Here is a 16,241-nt window from a genome sequence, read left to right on the forward strand (position 1 = left end):
ACTTGGGTTTTTTTTGAAATTATAAATCAAAATTACAATTCACGCCACAAAATGAATGAATTTTGAGTTCCTAATAGATGAAAGGCGACAAAAAGACGATGGTTCTGGATTATCCAAACAATTCGAATTCCATTTGAGAGCTCCTTTCTAAGAAAACTTTCATATTTTTTAAGTTTTTTTGTCACCTGGAGAACAGTCACTTTTCCAGACTATGTAATTTTGAACCCACATCGTCCTCCTTGTGCGCCTGTCTTCAGTCTGGACATTGTTGATTCCGTCTGGGAGTTGAGTGGGGTCAATGATATAATTAAGCTCTTTAAAAATCGGAAGAAGAATATAATTCTCAAATTCAGCAGATTTTTCAAAATCAAAGAATACCCAAATATGAACAGCAAGCTTCTGGATGGGATCATAAAATTTTAAATGACAAAATGATACTTGGAGTGTTTTTTAAAAATGGAATTATTAAATTATCAAACTAAATAAGAGATTTCATAAGCAACTTGAAAATATGACTGAAATTTTTCATCAAGATTTGAATTTCAGATACGAAAATGTATTAAACTGTTAAGCAAACAATTGCTTATAATCAACTCTGTTGTAACAAATTTGAACCTAAGAGAGAGATAGAACCAATTTTTTAAGCTTAAGTAAAAAAATATGATTTAAAAACTGTATCGATGATTTTTTTTGTGCATTTAGTAAAATTCGTGTAGCTATATCATGATAAAATGACCAGACATTAGTTGATACTATGCCCTGTAAAACTTTACGTAAGTGTTACACTAGCAGTTAGTGGTAAACTATCTGGTCGTTCCGACCGTACTTGCGGGGCGAAAAATTATATACTCGGCTGTTTTTTTTGTTCAGACAATTATGATCGATCAATATTTTCATCGTAGAGAAATATCAGTGGTATCTTTTAAAAGCCCGTTAAACGTAGAATCCCAAATAAATAAACAAGTTTTTGCATTTCATTTTTTTGAGGAGTTATTGAGGATTGCACTTTTGTGTGCACACGCAATATTTGGCATGATTTTGTTCCCTTTGAGTGTAATTTTTCTTCAAACTTGGGTATTTTGAAATTATAAATCAAAATTACAATTCACGCCACAAAATGAATGAATTTTGCGTTCCTAATAGATGAAAGGCGATAAAAAGACGATGGTTCTGGATTATCCAAACAATTCGAATTCCATTTGAGAGCTCTTTTCTAAGAAAACTTTCATATTTTTTAAGTTTTTTTGTCACCTGGAGAACAGTCACTTTTCCAGACTGTGTGTTCCACCTTTTTTAATGATTAAGACATGCCAGTCTTCAGACAGAGACCTCTAATTTTTATGATAGAATAACAGAGCTTTGGTCCTACGTTAAGGTTGGGTATTTATCTAAAACTTTTAGAACTTGATGAGGAGGTAGGTAAACGAAAAGATCTTTTAGTGCAGTAGATAAAAGTTTTTGATAATTCGTCAAATATGTTCAACAAAAGATTTAAATTCTTTAACAGCTTCTTGTTTCAAAACAAGAAAATTATTTTCAGATTTTCAAATTCAGAACTTAGGTGATAAATTTGATGGTCTCGCTGACAGGACCACAGAAAGTTTGTTCAGCCTCTGGGACCGGCGGATATCAACAGAGAGCTCCAAGATGGGATCATAAATATTTAAAAGAAAAAAATGATATTCGGAGTGTTTTTTAAAATTGTAATTAATAAAAAATTAAATTAAATAAGATCAAATAAATTAAATAAGCAACTCGAAAATATGACTGAAAGGTTTCATCAAGTTTTGAATTTCAGATACAAAAATTTATTAATGTGTTAAGCAAACAATTGCATGTAACCAACTCTGTTGTAACCATTTTTCAACTTAAGAGAGAGATAGAAACCAATTTGTCACGCTTAAGTACAAAATATGATTTAAGAAATGTTTCGACGTTTTTTGTGCAATTTTTAAAATTCGTGTAGCTATATCATGATAAAATGACCAGATATTAGTTGATACTATGATCTGTAAAACATTACGTAAGTGTTACACTAGCAGTTAGTGGTACACTATCTGGTCGTTCCGACCGTACTTGCGGGGGGAAAACTATACACTCGGCTGTTTTTTTTGTTCAGACAATTTTGGCCGATCAATATATTCATCGTTGAGAAATATGAGTGGTATCTTTTAAAAGCTCGTACAACGTAGAATCCGGAATTGATAAACAAGTTTTTGAATTCCATTTTTTTGAGGAGTTATTGAGGATTGCAGTTTTGTGTGCACATGAGGTATTTGGCATGGTTTTGTTCCCTTTTAGTGTAATTTTTCTTCAAACTTGGGTTTTTTTTGAAATTATAAATCAAAATTACAATTCACGCCACAAAATGAATGAATTTTGAGTTCCTAATAGATGAAAGGCGACAAAAAGACGATGGTTCTGGATTATCCAAACAATTCGAATTCCATTTGAGAGCTCTTTTCTAAGAAAACTTTCATATTTTTTAAGTTTTTTTGTCACCTGGAGAACAGTCACTTTTCCAGACTATGTAATTTTGAACCCACATCGTCCTCCTTATGCGCCTGTCTTCAGTCTGGACATTGTTGATTCCGTCTGGGAGTTGAGTGGGGTCAATGATATAATTAAGCTCTTTAAAAATCGGAAGAAGAATATAATTCTCAAATTCAGCAGATTTTTCAAAATCAAAGAATACCCAAATATGAACAGCAAGCTTCTGGATGGGATCATAAAATTTTAAATGACAAAATGATACTTGGAGTGTTTTTTAAAAATGGAATTATTAAATTATCAAACTAAATAAGAGATTTCATAAGCAACTTGAAAATATGACTGAAATTTTTCATCAAGATTTGAATTTCAGATACGAAAATGTATTAAACTGTTAAGCAAACAATTGCTTATAATCAACTCTGTTGTAACAAATTTGAACCTAAGAGAGAGATAGAACCAATTTTTTAAGCTTAAGTAAAAAATATGATTTAAAAACTGTATCGATGATTTTTTTTGTGCATTTAGTAAAATTCGTGTAGCTATATCATGATAAAATGACCAGACATTAGTTGATACTATGCCCTGTAAAACTTTACGTAAGTGTTACACTAGCAGTTAGTGGTAAACTATCTGGTCGTTCCGTTCGTACTTGCGGGGGGAAAAATTATATACTCGGCTGTTTTTTTTGTTCAGACAATTATGATCGATCAATATTTTCATCGTAGAGAAATATCAGTGGTATCTTTTAAAAGCCCGTTAAACGTAGAATCCCAAATAAATAAACAAGTTTTTGAATTTCATTTTTTTGAGGAGTTATTGAGGATTGCACTTTTGTGTGCACACGCAATATTTGGCATGATTTTGTTCCCTTTGAGTGTAATTTTTCTTCAAACTTGGGTATTTTGAAATTATAAATCAAAATTACAATTCACGCCACAAAATGAATGAATTTTGCGTTCCTAATAGATGAAAGGCGATAAAAAGACGATGGTTCTGGATTATCCAAACAATTCGAATTCCATTTGAGAGCTCTTTTCTAAGAAAACTTTCATATTTTTTAAGTTTTTTTGTCACCTTGAGAACAGTCACTTTTCCAGACTGTGTGTTCCACCTTTCTTAATGATTAAGACATGCCAGTCTTCAGACAGAGACCTCTAATTTTTATGATAGAATAACAGAGCTTTGGTCCTACGTTAAGGTTGGGTATTTATCTAAAACTTTTAGAACTTGATGAGGAGGTAGGTAAACAAAAAGATATTTTAGTGCAGTAGATAAAAGTTTTTGATAATTCGTCAAATATGTTCAACAAAAGGTTTAACTTCTTTAACAGCTTCTTGTTACAAAACAAGAAAATTATTTTCAGATTTTCAAATTCAGAACTTAGGTGATAAATTTGATGGTCTCGCTGACAGGACCACAGAAAGTTTGTTCAGTCTCGGGGACCGGCGGATATCAACAGAGAGCTCCAAGATGGGATCATAATTTTTTAAAAGAAAAAAATGTTATTCGGAGTGTTTTTTAAAATTGTAATTAATGAAAAATTAAATTAAATAAGATCAAATAAATTAAATAAGCAACTCGAAAATATGACTGAAAGGTTTCATCAAGTTTTGAATTTCAGATACAAAAATTTATTAAAGTGTTAAGCAAACAATTGCATGTAACCAACTCTGTTGTAACCATTTTTCAACTTAAGAGAGAGATAGAAACCAATTTGTCACGCTTAAGTACAAAATATGATTTAAGAAATGTTTCGACGTTTTTTGTGCAATTAGAAAAATTCGTGTAGCTATATCATGATAAAATGACCAGATATTAGTTGATACTATGCTCTGTAAAACATTACGTAAGTGTTACACTAGCAGTTAGTGGTACACTATCTGGTCGTTCCGACCGTACTTGCGGGGGGAAAACTATACACTCGGCTGTTTTTTTTGTTCAGACAATTTTGGCCGGTCAATATATTCATCGTAGAGAAATATGAGTGGTATCTTTTAAAAGCTCGTACAACGTAGAATCCAGAATTAAAAAACAAGTTTTTGAATTCCATTTTTTTGAGGAGTTATTGAGGATTGCAGTTTTGTGTGCACATGAGATATTTGGCATGGTTTTGTTCACTTTTAGTGTAATTTTTCTTCAAACTTGGGTTTTTTTTGAAATTATAAATCAAAATTACAATTCATGCCACAAAGTGAATGAATTTTGAGTTCCCGTTCCTAATAGATGAAAGGCGATAAAAAGACGATGGTTCTGGATTATCCAAACAATTCGAATTCCATTTGAGAGCTCTTTTCTAAGAAAACTTTCATATTTTTTAAATTTTTTTGTCACCTGGAGAACAGTCATTTTTCCAGACTATGTAATTTTGAACCCACAACGTCCTTCTGATGCGCCTGTCTTCAGTCTGGACATTGTTGATTCCGTCTGGGAGTTGAGTGGGGTCAATGATATAATTAAGCTCTTTAAAAATCGGAAGAAGAATATAATTCTAAAATTCAGCAGATTTTACAAAATCAAAGAATACCCAAATATCAACAGCAAGCTTCTGGATGGGATCATAAAATTTTAAATGACAAAATGATACTTGGAGTGGTTTTTAAAAATGCAATTATTAAATTATTAAACTAAATAAGAGATTTCATAAGCAACTTGAAAATATGACTGAAATTTTTCATCAAGATTTGAATTTCAGATACGAAAATGTATTAAACTGTTAAGCAAACAATTGCTTATAATCAACTCTTTTGTAACAAATTTGAACCTAAGAGAGAGATAGAACCAATTTTTTTAACGTAAGTAAAAAAATATGATTTAAAAACTGTATCGATAATTTTTTTTGTGCATTTAGTAAAATTCGTGTAGCTATATCATGATAAAATGACCAGACATTAGTTGATACTATGCCCTACTAAACTTTACGTAAGTGTTACACTAGCAGTTAGTGGTAAACAATCTGGTCGTTCCGACCGTACTTGCGGGGGGAAAAATTATATACTCGGCTGTTTTTTTTGTTCAGACAATTATGATCGATCAATATTTTCATTGTAGAGAAATATGAGTGGTATCTTTTAAAAGCCCGTTAAACGTAGAATCCGAAATTAATAAAAAAGGTTATGAAATTCATTTTTTGTAGGAGGTATTGAAGATTGCACTTTTGTGTGCACACGCGATATTTGGCATGATTTTGTTCCCTTTGAGTGTAATTTTTCTTCAAACTTGGGTATTTTGAAATTATAAATCAAAATTACAATTCACGCCACAAAATGAATGAATTTTGAGTTCCTAATAAATGAAAGACGATAAAACGACGATGGTTCTGGATTATCCAAACAATTCGAATTCCATTTGAGAGCTCTCTTCTAAGCAAACTTTTCATATTTTTTAAATTTTTTTGTCACCTGGAGAACAGTCACTTTTCCAGACTATGTAATTTTGAACCCACAACGTCTTCCTTATGCGCTCATCTTCAGTCTGGACATTGTTAATTCCGTCTGGGTGTTGAGTGGGGTCAATGATATAATTAAGCTCTTCAAAAATCGGAAGAAGAATATAATTCTCAAATTCAGCAGATTTTTCAAAATCAAAGGCTACCCAAATATCAACAGCAAGCTTCTGGATGGGATCATAAAAATTTAAATGACAAAATGATACTTGGAGTGTTTTTTTAAAATGCAATTATTAAATTATTAAACTAAATAAGAGAATTCATAAGCAACTTGAAAATATGACTGAAATTTTTCATCAAGATTTGAATTTCAGATACGAAAATGTATTAAACTGTTAAGCAAACAATTGCTTATAACCAACTCTGTTGTAACAATTTTGAACCTAAGAGAGAGATAGAACCAATTTTTTAAGCTTGAGTAAAAAAATATGATTTAAAAACTGTATCGAAGATTTTTTTTGTGCATTTAGTAAAATTCGTGTAGCTATATCATGATAAAATGACCAGACATTAGTTGATACTATGCCCTGTGAAACATTACGTAAGTGTTACACTAGCAGTTAGTGGTACACTATCTGGTCGTTCCGACCGTACTTGCGGGGGGAAAAACTATACACTCGGCTGTTTTTTTTGTTCAGACAATTTTGGCCGATCAATATATTCATCGTAGAGAAATATGAGTGGTATCTTTTAAAAGCTCGTACAACGTAGAATCCCAAATAAATAAACAAGTTTTTGAATTTCATTTTTTTGAGGAGTTATTGAGGATTGCAGTTTTGTGTAAATACGCGATATTTGGCATGATTTTGTTCCCTTTTAGTGTAATTTTTCTTCAAACTAGGGTTTTTTTTTTGAAATTTTAAATCAAAATTACAATTCACGCCACAAAATGAATGATTTTTGTGTTCCTAATAGATGAAAGGCGATAAAAGGACGATGGTTCTGGATTAGCAAAACAATTCGAATTCTATTTGAGAGGTCTTTTCTAAGAAAACCCTTCATATTTTTTAAATTTTTTTGTCACCTGGAGACCAGTCACTTTTCCAGACTATGTAATTTTGAACCCACAACGTCCTCCTTATGCGCTCATCTTCAGTCTGGACATTGTTGATTCCGTCTGGGAGTTGAGCAGGGTCAATGATATAATTAAGCTCGTTAAAAATTAGAAGAATTTAATTCTCAAATGTAGCAGTTTTTTCAAAATCAAAGGCTACCCAAACATCTCTTCATTTTCTTAAACCTCTTGTTAGTAAAGAGTTCTTAAACAAAAATTAGTTGAACTGCATTTTACGCTACTGCTCCGGTATAAATTTTACTTATTCATTCGATAATCATTTGTCGTTTTGACTCTCGGCTACAAAAGCTGCGTTCCAAGAGAATTTGCATGAAACAGAACGAACAGCCACATTTCTTAGCTTCGGAAATTTCAAAAAAACTTCTTTTCTACTCACAAGTAAATGCAACTTGCTCAGACTGCAAGAAATAAGTCCCTGCGGACAGTGGGAACTTTGCGGCAGTAAAACAAACTCTAAGATATTAATTGCTCGATAAGGTTCTGAACAGCGAGATTCTGAAACTCACATAGGTTCAATTATTGATGAAAAATAAAATGACCAGTTTCAGCATAAGAACCGCTCGAAAACTTTTTTGCTACGGAAAACAATGAATTTCCGAAAAACCAACCAAAAACGTGGGTTCAATGATAGAAACGTCGGAAACTCTAAGAAGTACAGATAACTGTTCAGTCAAAAAATAATCAATAATTATTTAAATCTTTTACAAAAATATTAGCTGAAAATTGTTAAAGATCATCCTTTCTCAACCACTCTCTTTTCATTATTTTCAGGAAAAAGTTTGAACCCACAGTTTCAAAAGTACCACTGAGATCTATCTACACTTAGAGCACCGAAATATGCTTATCAACGTTAGAGGCCGTAATTTTATTAAATTGTGGCAAAGCTATTTCACAAGGCCGGCCCTTGGAGTACGCTGAGTGCACTAAAGAAAAGTAAAATAATTCCGCAGAGAAAAGACGTACTGGTCCAGTCGCGTTTTTTGTCAAAATTTTCGCATGCAAAGTGATTAAAATGGATTCACCGTTTTTCATATTCCCGTACTTAAGTTTCTTATTTTTTAGTAATAGTGTGTTCCATATATTTTTTAAAGATTGAGAAATGCCAGTTCTCAGGCAGAGACTTTTTAATTATATGATAATGTTTTCTAGTCGCCATAGAATAAGTGGAGTGACAAATCCTTAATCTTGAAAAGCGTTCAAAAAAGGAACAAATTGCCCTCTTCAATAAGAACTTTAAACAGTAAAACTTGCTTTAAAAATGTTTTAACCGAGTTTTCGCTCGATCAACACAAGAAAGTACCCGTTAATAGACAAATAGGAGCCTTCAAATCCTATTTTTACCTATGAAAACGAACAGCCACAATTTGAAGATTATTATATTAATAACAATGCTGATTAATTTATTTAACATTTTAGAGCATGTAGATGTTTAACCTTAGAGTTATAGTCTGAGTAATTTACATGTTTCAAAAAAAACAGAGCTTTGGTCCTACGTTAAGGATGGGCATTTATCTAGAAAACTTTTAGAACTTGATGAGGAGGTAGGTAAATGAAAAGATCTTTTACTGCAGTAGATAAATGTTTTTGAAAATTCGTCAAATATGTTCAACAAAAGATTTAAATTCTTTAACAGCTTCTTGTTACAAAACAAGAAAATTATTTTCAGATTTTCAAATTCAGAACTTAGGTGATAAATTTGATGGTCTCGCTGACAGGACCACAGAAAGTTTATTCAGCCTCGGGGACCGGCGGATATCAACAGAGAGCTCCAAGATGGGATCATAAATTTTTAAAAGAAAAAAATGATATTCGGAGTGTTTTTTAAAATTGTAATTAATAAAAAATTAAATTAAATAAGATCAGATAAATTAAATAAGCAACTCGAAAATATGACTGAAAGGTTTCATCAAGTTTTGAATTTCAGATACAAAAATTTATTAAAGTGTTAAGCAAACAATTGCATGTAACCAACTCTGTTGTAACCATTTTTCAACTTAAGAGAGAGCTAGAAACCAATTTGTTACGCTTAAGTACAAAATATGATTTAGGAAATGTTTCGACGTTTTTTGTGCAATTAGTAAAATTCGTGTAGCTAAATCAGGATAAAATGACCAGATATTAGTTGATACTATGCTCTGTAAAACATTGGTCAACTTGGACAGTTACGTAAATGCTTCGCAAGCAATTAGCGGAAAACCATCTGGTTGTTCCGACCCCACTTGTGGGGGGAGGAACTAAATACTCAGCTGTTTTTTTTGTTCAGCCAATTTTGGCTGACCGATATATTCATCGTAGAGAAATATGAGTGGTATTAACAAAAAACTAGTACAACTTCGAATCCGAAATTAAAGTTTTTTTTGAATTTCCTTTTCTTCGAGGAGTTATTGAGGATTGAAGTTTTGTGTGAACACGCGATATTTGGCATGATTTTGTTCTCTTTTAATTTAATTTTTCTTCAGGATTCTTTTTCAAAAATTAATTACAATTCATGCCACGAAATGAAACAATTTTGGGTTCCTCATACAGGCAAGGCGATAACGGGACGATAATTCTGGTTTCACAGGGAAGTTAACTATCAAAAAAATTCGAAATCTAATTGAGAGCTCTTTTTTAGAGAACTTTTCATATTCTCAGTTTTTTTAATGTCAACCAGAGACTAGTCACTTTTCCTATCGAGGTTATGTTAATGACAAACCTGATATAGAGACAATCGAAGCCCAATGAACAAAAATTCATTTTCAAGGAATCGCTCATGTTTTTTTTGGCTTCGACTCTGTGTTTTTGTAATTTAAAATAAAAGTTTGATTTTCTTTTTGAGTTTATTGAATTTTTGGAGTACACGTTGACTAAAAACGCGATAGGTTCTGTAATGAGCACTAGATGAACCTATCTAGTGCTTTGAGTGAACAGCCAATAGCTGTTAAGACTTAAAAAAATGACTTTTCGAAATTTTTTTTATAACATTTACCGATCATAATTTTAATTTTCATGAAATGTAAGTCAGCCTCCGTATTGACTCAGCCCCCTTCCTTTCAACTGCAACCCAAAATTAATCTGGTTGGCGGTTATATCTTCTAACTAATTGTTATATGACTTCAAAGCCACAAGATATCAAAAAAATATAAAAATTGGATATTTTCGTAATATTGGGTCCACTTGAAATCTTCTCACATTATACTGATAATGATAGCTCACATTGGCTTAGATAAGACCTTTAATGATTCATACATAGAGTATTTGGATAAAAGCTTATAATTTAAATGGCTTCGACACTTTCTTCTTGCAGTTTTCTACTGAATTTATTCGTTTTTCCCTGAATTTGTTGTTGTTTTCAAAGCCATAGGACTTAGTTTGATGTCTTATTTTTTACCAAAGCTTAAAAATTTCCTTGTCCCCCATCGAGAATAAATGTGGGTATTTAATGACATCCGTTGAAAGCTGTAGGATTTAATGATTGCTTAGACTTAAATTCAATAGCTTTCGAATTTTTCGAAATGTTCTTTTGAACACTAACCTATCTTAAACCTAATTTCGTGAACTCCAAGTCAGTCTCAGAAAAAACTGGACCCTTTAACTTTCCACTTCAACCAAGGTTAATCTAGTGGGCGGTCTTTTCTTCTAACTATTCGTTTTAAGACTTCAATGCAAGAGTTATCATAATTTTTTATCGAAAAAGTTGGCTATTTTTTCCTAAATTTTGGTTCGTTTTGAGATGCTATTAATTTTTTTAATTTTGATAGTTCCATTGGCTTAGAGAAAACGTTCATTGGATTTAGATTTCAGAGAAGAACTTATGGATTAATTTACTTCCACACTTTCTTCTGGCACTATTCTACTGAGTTTTTTGGATTTTTGCCTGTAGTTGTTATTGTTTTTATAGTCAATGACTTATTGCAATGTCTTTTTCATGACCTATGTACAAAAAAATTCTTGGCTTGTTGTCTGATCGAGGCATTAATCATCGTTTTTAATAGTTTTAGTTGAAAGCAATTGAAAATATTGGTGTTGATACTAGGTCTTTTCTCAAAAATTTCGTGGTTTTAATGTATTTGTTCACATTTGTTGAATTTTGATTTGAAAATTTTTGAAAAAAGTTTTCATTTGCTGTTGAAAAACAAATTAAAGTTAGAAAAGTTTTCACTGAAAAATTAATTTTTTAATAGCTTCAACACTTTTATCGCTCAAATTTTTACTGAATTTAATGTTTCTGACTGTTTTTCATTGTTTAGGTTGCCATAACAGGTTGAACGGTGCCAAAGGCTTGTAATTGAGCATCGAATGAATGATGACACAGGGAGCAGTCAGTTTATAGCAAAGAGTCTTACATTATTTTACATTTTCATTGATTTAATGATTTTTCAATTTTTTCTGTTTTTGTTGTTCTTTTCGTCAACTTGTAAATTATTCTCATCATTGTGAGTTCTCATCCAATTCTTTTTGTTTTAAAAAATAACATGTTTTTTGATATTATGTCGTAACTGTCGTTTTGCTTTGTTGGAAAATATGCGTTTTCAAGGAAATTTTTGTGTGAGGTTTTTTGTGTTTCTTTTTCCTCTTCTTTTAGCAAATTCGCTTAATAGCAGATCCCAATGATTTTCAAAAGTGGTCCGATGAACCTATTCGTTTTTGAGAAGAACTTTAGTTGATTTAGTTTTTATAAAAACTGTTGGGTTATGGTTTTCGCAAGCGGAATAGAAAGCGTTTTAAAATAAGTAGGAAAAGTTAATTTCGCAAAATGAGAGAATAACAAGAATGATATTTTACAATAAAATTTAGAGATTTACAGGCGAGATCTGATTATTAGAACACGATTGTGATTTGATTTTGGGGATGAGAAAAGGCTCAAAAATCAGCTGTATATACATATCAATTATCAGTGCGCGAAAGTCAAGATACAAAATTAATCTTAGCACCATGATTCAGAATGGGGGTCGCAAGGGTTACCCAACATGGTTTGCTTCTGCAAACTTCCCAATAATCAGTCACAGGGGGTACCATAGATGGTATGCATTTACACTTTTCCAAGAATTAGTTCACATTTCCGGTGATATTTTAATCATTCAATACATGCTGGGAAGATTTTTCATCAAATAATCTCACTCTAATATAAGTTATCTAGATTCACCAATTTGAACCGAATACTGATTCTAAGCACCATTTCTTGACGATTCATTTATATAAATTCTGTGATCAAAATCAGTTTGCTCTTGACTTGGTAATCTGGTAATCAAAACTTTCTTTCTAATTCTCACTAAGTTCGAAACTATAGTTTGATCGATATTCTAACACCCCCACTCAGACTTGAGCTGATTGCGTAGAATTTATTCCCATCAAAACAGTTCTGAAAGTTTCCACCTTCGATACGGGTAAAAATTTGGTGAAGATGTCGGCTGCCATTTTGTCAGTAGGAACGTAATGAATTGAAATAGTCCCATCTTCCGTCTTGTCCCGAATTAAGTGAAATTTTGTCTCAATGTGTTTGCTCCTCTTGTGCTTGACTGGGTTTTGGCACAAATTATGCAACTCTGGTTGTCCTCTCCAACTGCTAATGGATGATTTTATTGGATGCCAAAATCATCCAGAAGTTGTTTCAGATACAACGCTTCTTGAACTGCTGCTGCCATGCCCTGATATTCTGCTTCTGATGAAGAAAGAACAACTGTGGCCTGTTTCTTGACACCCCAGCTGAGTGCTGCGCCACGTCTGTTGAGCTTGAAGTAGTAGCCCGTCGTTGATTTTCTGTCGTTCACGTCACCAGACCAGTCTGCATTACTTTCCCCCACTAAATAATAACTAGCTTCTTTTGTGTAAGTAAGTTTTAAGAATTTCGAAACTTGAAGATATCACTGAAGTCGTTTTCCGCACATCCAGTGTTGATTGGTAGGTGCTATCATGTGTCTAGGCAGAATTTTGACTCTGAAAATGATGTCTGACCTCGTCTGTTTGGTAAAATACAGAAGTGATCCAGCCAAGCTTCTGTAGATCCTCTGGTCCACTTCTTCGTCTCCGTTCTGTGCTGTCTCCAAGTTCAAATCAGCTGGATTTCTTGAGGATTTGCATTGATCCATTTGGAACCACTCAAGCATTGTTTCTATATAGCGTTCTTGGTCAACTGTGACTTTGCCCTCTTCTCGTCTGATTCTTAGACCCAGAAAGACTGTGCAACCAAAAATAGATAGTTTACTAATTGAAATCTTAGGTTTTGTACCTCGCATCAGCTCTGTTGGGCTTTTTTCTTCTCCTAACCATGTTCCTGATCCCTGTTGCGTAGAGAATTGCTGCTCCCCATATCATCTTGGGAAGACCGAGTCAATGAGCAATCATCCTGCCATCTCCAGCAGTGCCTGTTGCACATCTCAGCTAACCGATTCTGTTGTGGCGTCTCTGGTATGATCTTCTTCTGTAAAATGCCTGCATCTGAACAGTACGTCCTGAACTGCTCTGGGAGAAAATCCTTCGCGTTGTCTTGTCTCAGCTTCTTGGACGTCCCTAAACTGAGAACAAATTTCTTCAGGCTGGCCAGTGCTTCGCTCTTTGCCTTAAGCAAGTCCGCAAACACAAACTTCTTGTTCTGGTCTGCAAAGACAATGCAGAACTGGAACCTGACAGTGACTCTACTCTGAAGTGTCCCATCACGTCTGTGAACACCATCTCTGGCTTCTCTTCTGCTTGGTTTTCTGCCACTCTTGGTACTGGTGTCTTTGTGATCTTGGCCAATGCGCACACATTGCATACATAATCGAGCTCTCCCACTGTCTCTGGTGCAATCCTGACCACATCTGTTTGATAGAAAACGACCCAATCGTCTGTGCCACTTCCTTGCACTGTCAAGTTTCACGCTGTTGGAACTCATCTTTAATTCTAGAACACTGCAGGGTAAGTAAAACAAATTATTTTCTTGTGCTAGTTTTACCCGAGTTCCCTTCTGGAGTTTCATGCAGCTATTTCTTTTCTCGAAAGTGAAGCTATGTCCTGACTCCGTGCATCTTGAGACTGATAAGAGGTTTGAAGAATAGTTAGGCACACACAAAACTTTTGAGTTTGCATTGGAATTCCCCTTTGTTTGAGGGTATGCTGATCCTCACACAGCCTCTATCCATCACTCTGGAAGCCTCTCCGTTGGGATTGCGGAGCATTGATTGAATGGGCACAAAGTACTGGAACGCATCGATGTTCGTCACTATGTGATCTGTACAACCACTGTCCACTAGCATGCCTTCTGTCTTCCACTGGGTAAGAGCTGCCCAGTATTTCCCGTTTGGTGAAGCCAATGTTGGACTCATTGCCACTGACTCAATTTTACCTCCATCCCTTTGTCTCTTGCATGCCCTGTCTAGGTGACCTTTCTCATCACAATTGCTGCATTGTGCTGTCTCCTTCCTCCTGCAGTCCTTCGCAAAGAGTCCAGGAATCCCACACACAAAGTACTTTCCTTTCTTGGGTCCCTTCTTGAAGTCATGCTTCACTGCCAGTGCCACTGAACCATTTTGTCCCTTGTGCCTCTGTACTGTGCTCTCATGTAAGTTCTGCAGCCTTTTCCTCAACTCTGTGAAGTTCGTTGCCGGGTTAAAGCTTTCTTGTATGACAACACTTTCATACCTCATTGACAGACCATTGAGGACCAAGGCGTTGAAGAGGGTCTCTGAGACTGCTTCCCCTACTTCGTGTAGCCTTGTGAGCACTTCCTGACCTCTGATGAAGAAGCTATTAAAATCCTCAGTGTCCTCGAGCGCCGAGCAAGCTGTGCCACCAAAGTCACCACTGTCGGCGTCTCCACACTCTGAATACTCTCTTGCAAAAGCTTCAACTTGTTCTGTTTCTCCTTGATGTCTGCAACTTCCTTTTCAAATGCATCCTTTGGTTTATGGGTTTTCGCAAACGGAATATAAAGCGTTGTTAACTAAGTAGAAAAAATTAATTTCTCAATTTGAGAGAATAACAAGAATGATGTTTTACAATAGAATTTAGAGATTTACAGGAGAGATCTAATTATTAGATCAAAATGGTGATTTGATACTGGGAATGAAAAAAGGATCAAAACTCAGCTGTATATATATCCATTATCAGTGCGCGAAAGTCAAGAAACGAAACTAATCTTAGCACCATGATTTACAGTGGGGGTCGCAAGGGTTACCCAATATGGTTTGCTTCTTCAAATTTCCCAAAAATCAGTCGCAGGGGTTACCATAGATGGTATGCATTTACACTTTTCCAAGAATTTGTTCACATTTCCGGTCATTTCTTAATCATTCAATACATGCTGGGAAGATTTCACATCTCATAATATCACTCTAATATTAGTTATCTAGATTCAACAATTTGAACCGAATACTGATTCTCAACACCATTTCTCGACGATTCATTTATATAAATTGTTTGATGAAAATCAATTCGCTCTTTTCTTTGTAATCTGGTAAGTTAAACTTTCTTTCTAATTTTCAATAAGTTCAAGACTATAGTTTGATTTTCTTTCTAATTTTCAATAAGTTCAAGACTATAGTTTGATCGATATTCTAACAAAAATTGAAATAAAAATACATAATGTTCAGATAATAGCTAATGATTTCAATGGCTTCAGTAATTTGTGTTTTCTCAGTGTTTGTAATTTTTTGAGTTTTTCTGCATCTTTAGTCCGTTCCTATGGCTTAGTCCAACCATTGACAATTAAGTGAATTGATTATAAAATATTTTGTTCAAAGCTAATGATTTTAATACTTTTGAAATTATTTGATTTATAAAATGATGATTGATTTATGAGTTCCGCCTCATTAGTTCTTCTTTTTGTCTAAATGTTATCTAGTCTCAATAAGGAAAACTTCTATCTGCTGTATAGTTAGCAAAAAGTAAATTTGTGTTATTAAGTTTTATCTGATTGCCTTTTGACGTTGTTACTAGGTGTTTTTTTTTCTCGTAGTCTTTTTACTGGCAGGTATCGAGAGCGGTGTTATGAGGCATGGCGTTAAGTAATTCAATTAGAAGTTAGGTTGTGTAAGAATGTTTTGAAACTCAGACATCTATTTTTGTTATCTCTTCATTTGGCTGACAATTTAGTCACAATTGTAGATGAGCTCGTGTCGGATCATCATGTGCGAACCCAAATTAACGTGGCTCCTTGTTGGTACTCGAAAATAACCTTTCTTTATGGCCAACTTTCTCTTACATGAAACTTGGCTGCCGTTGTCAAAGACTTTTTCAATGAATCAAATCCTGGCATACTTACGGATGAAA

This window comes from Convolutriloba macropyga, chromosome 7 (assembly GCF_964194025.1).
Source record: "Convolutriloba macropyga chromosome 7, txConMacr16.3, whole genome shotgun sequence".
Lineage (NCBI taxonomy): Eukaryota > Metazoa > Xenacoelomorpha > Acoela > Convolutidae > Convolutriloba > Convolutriloba macropyga.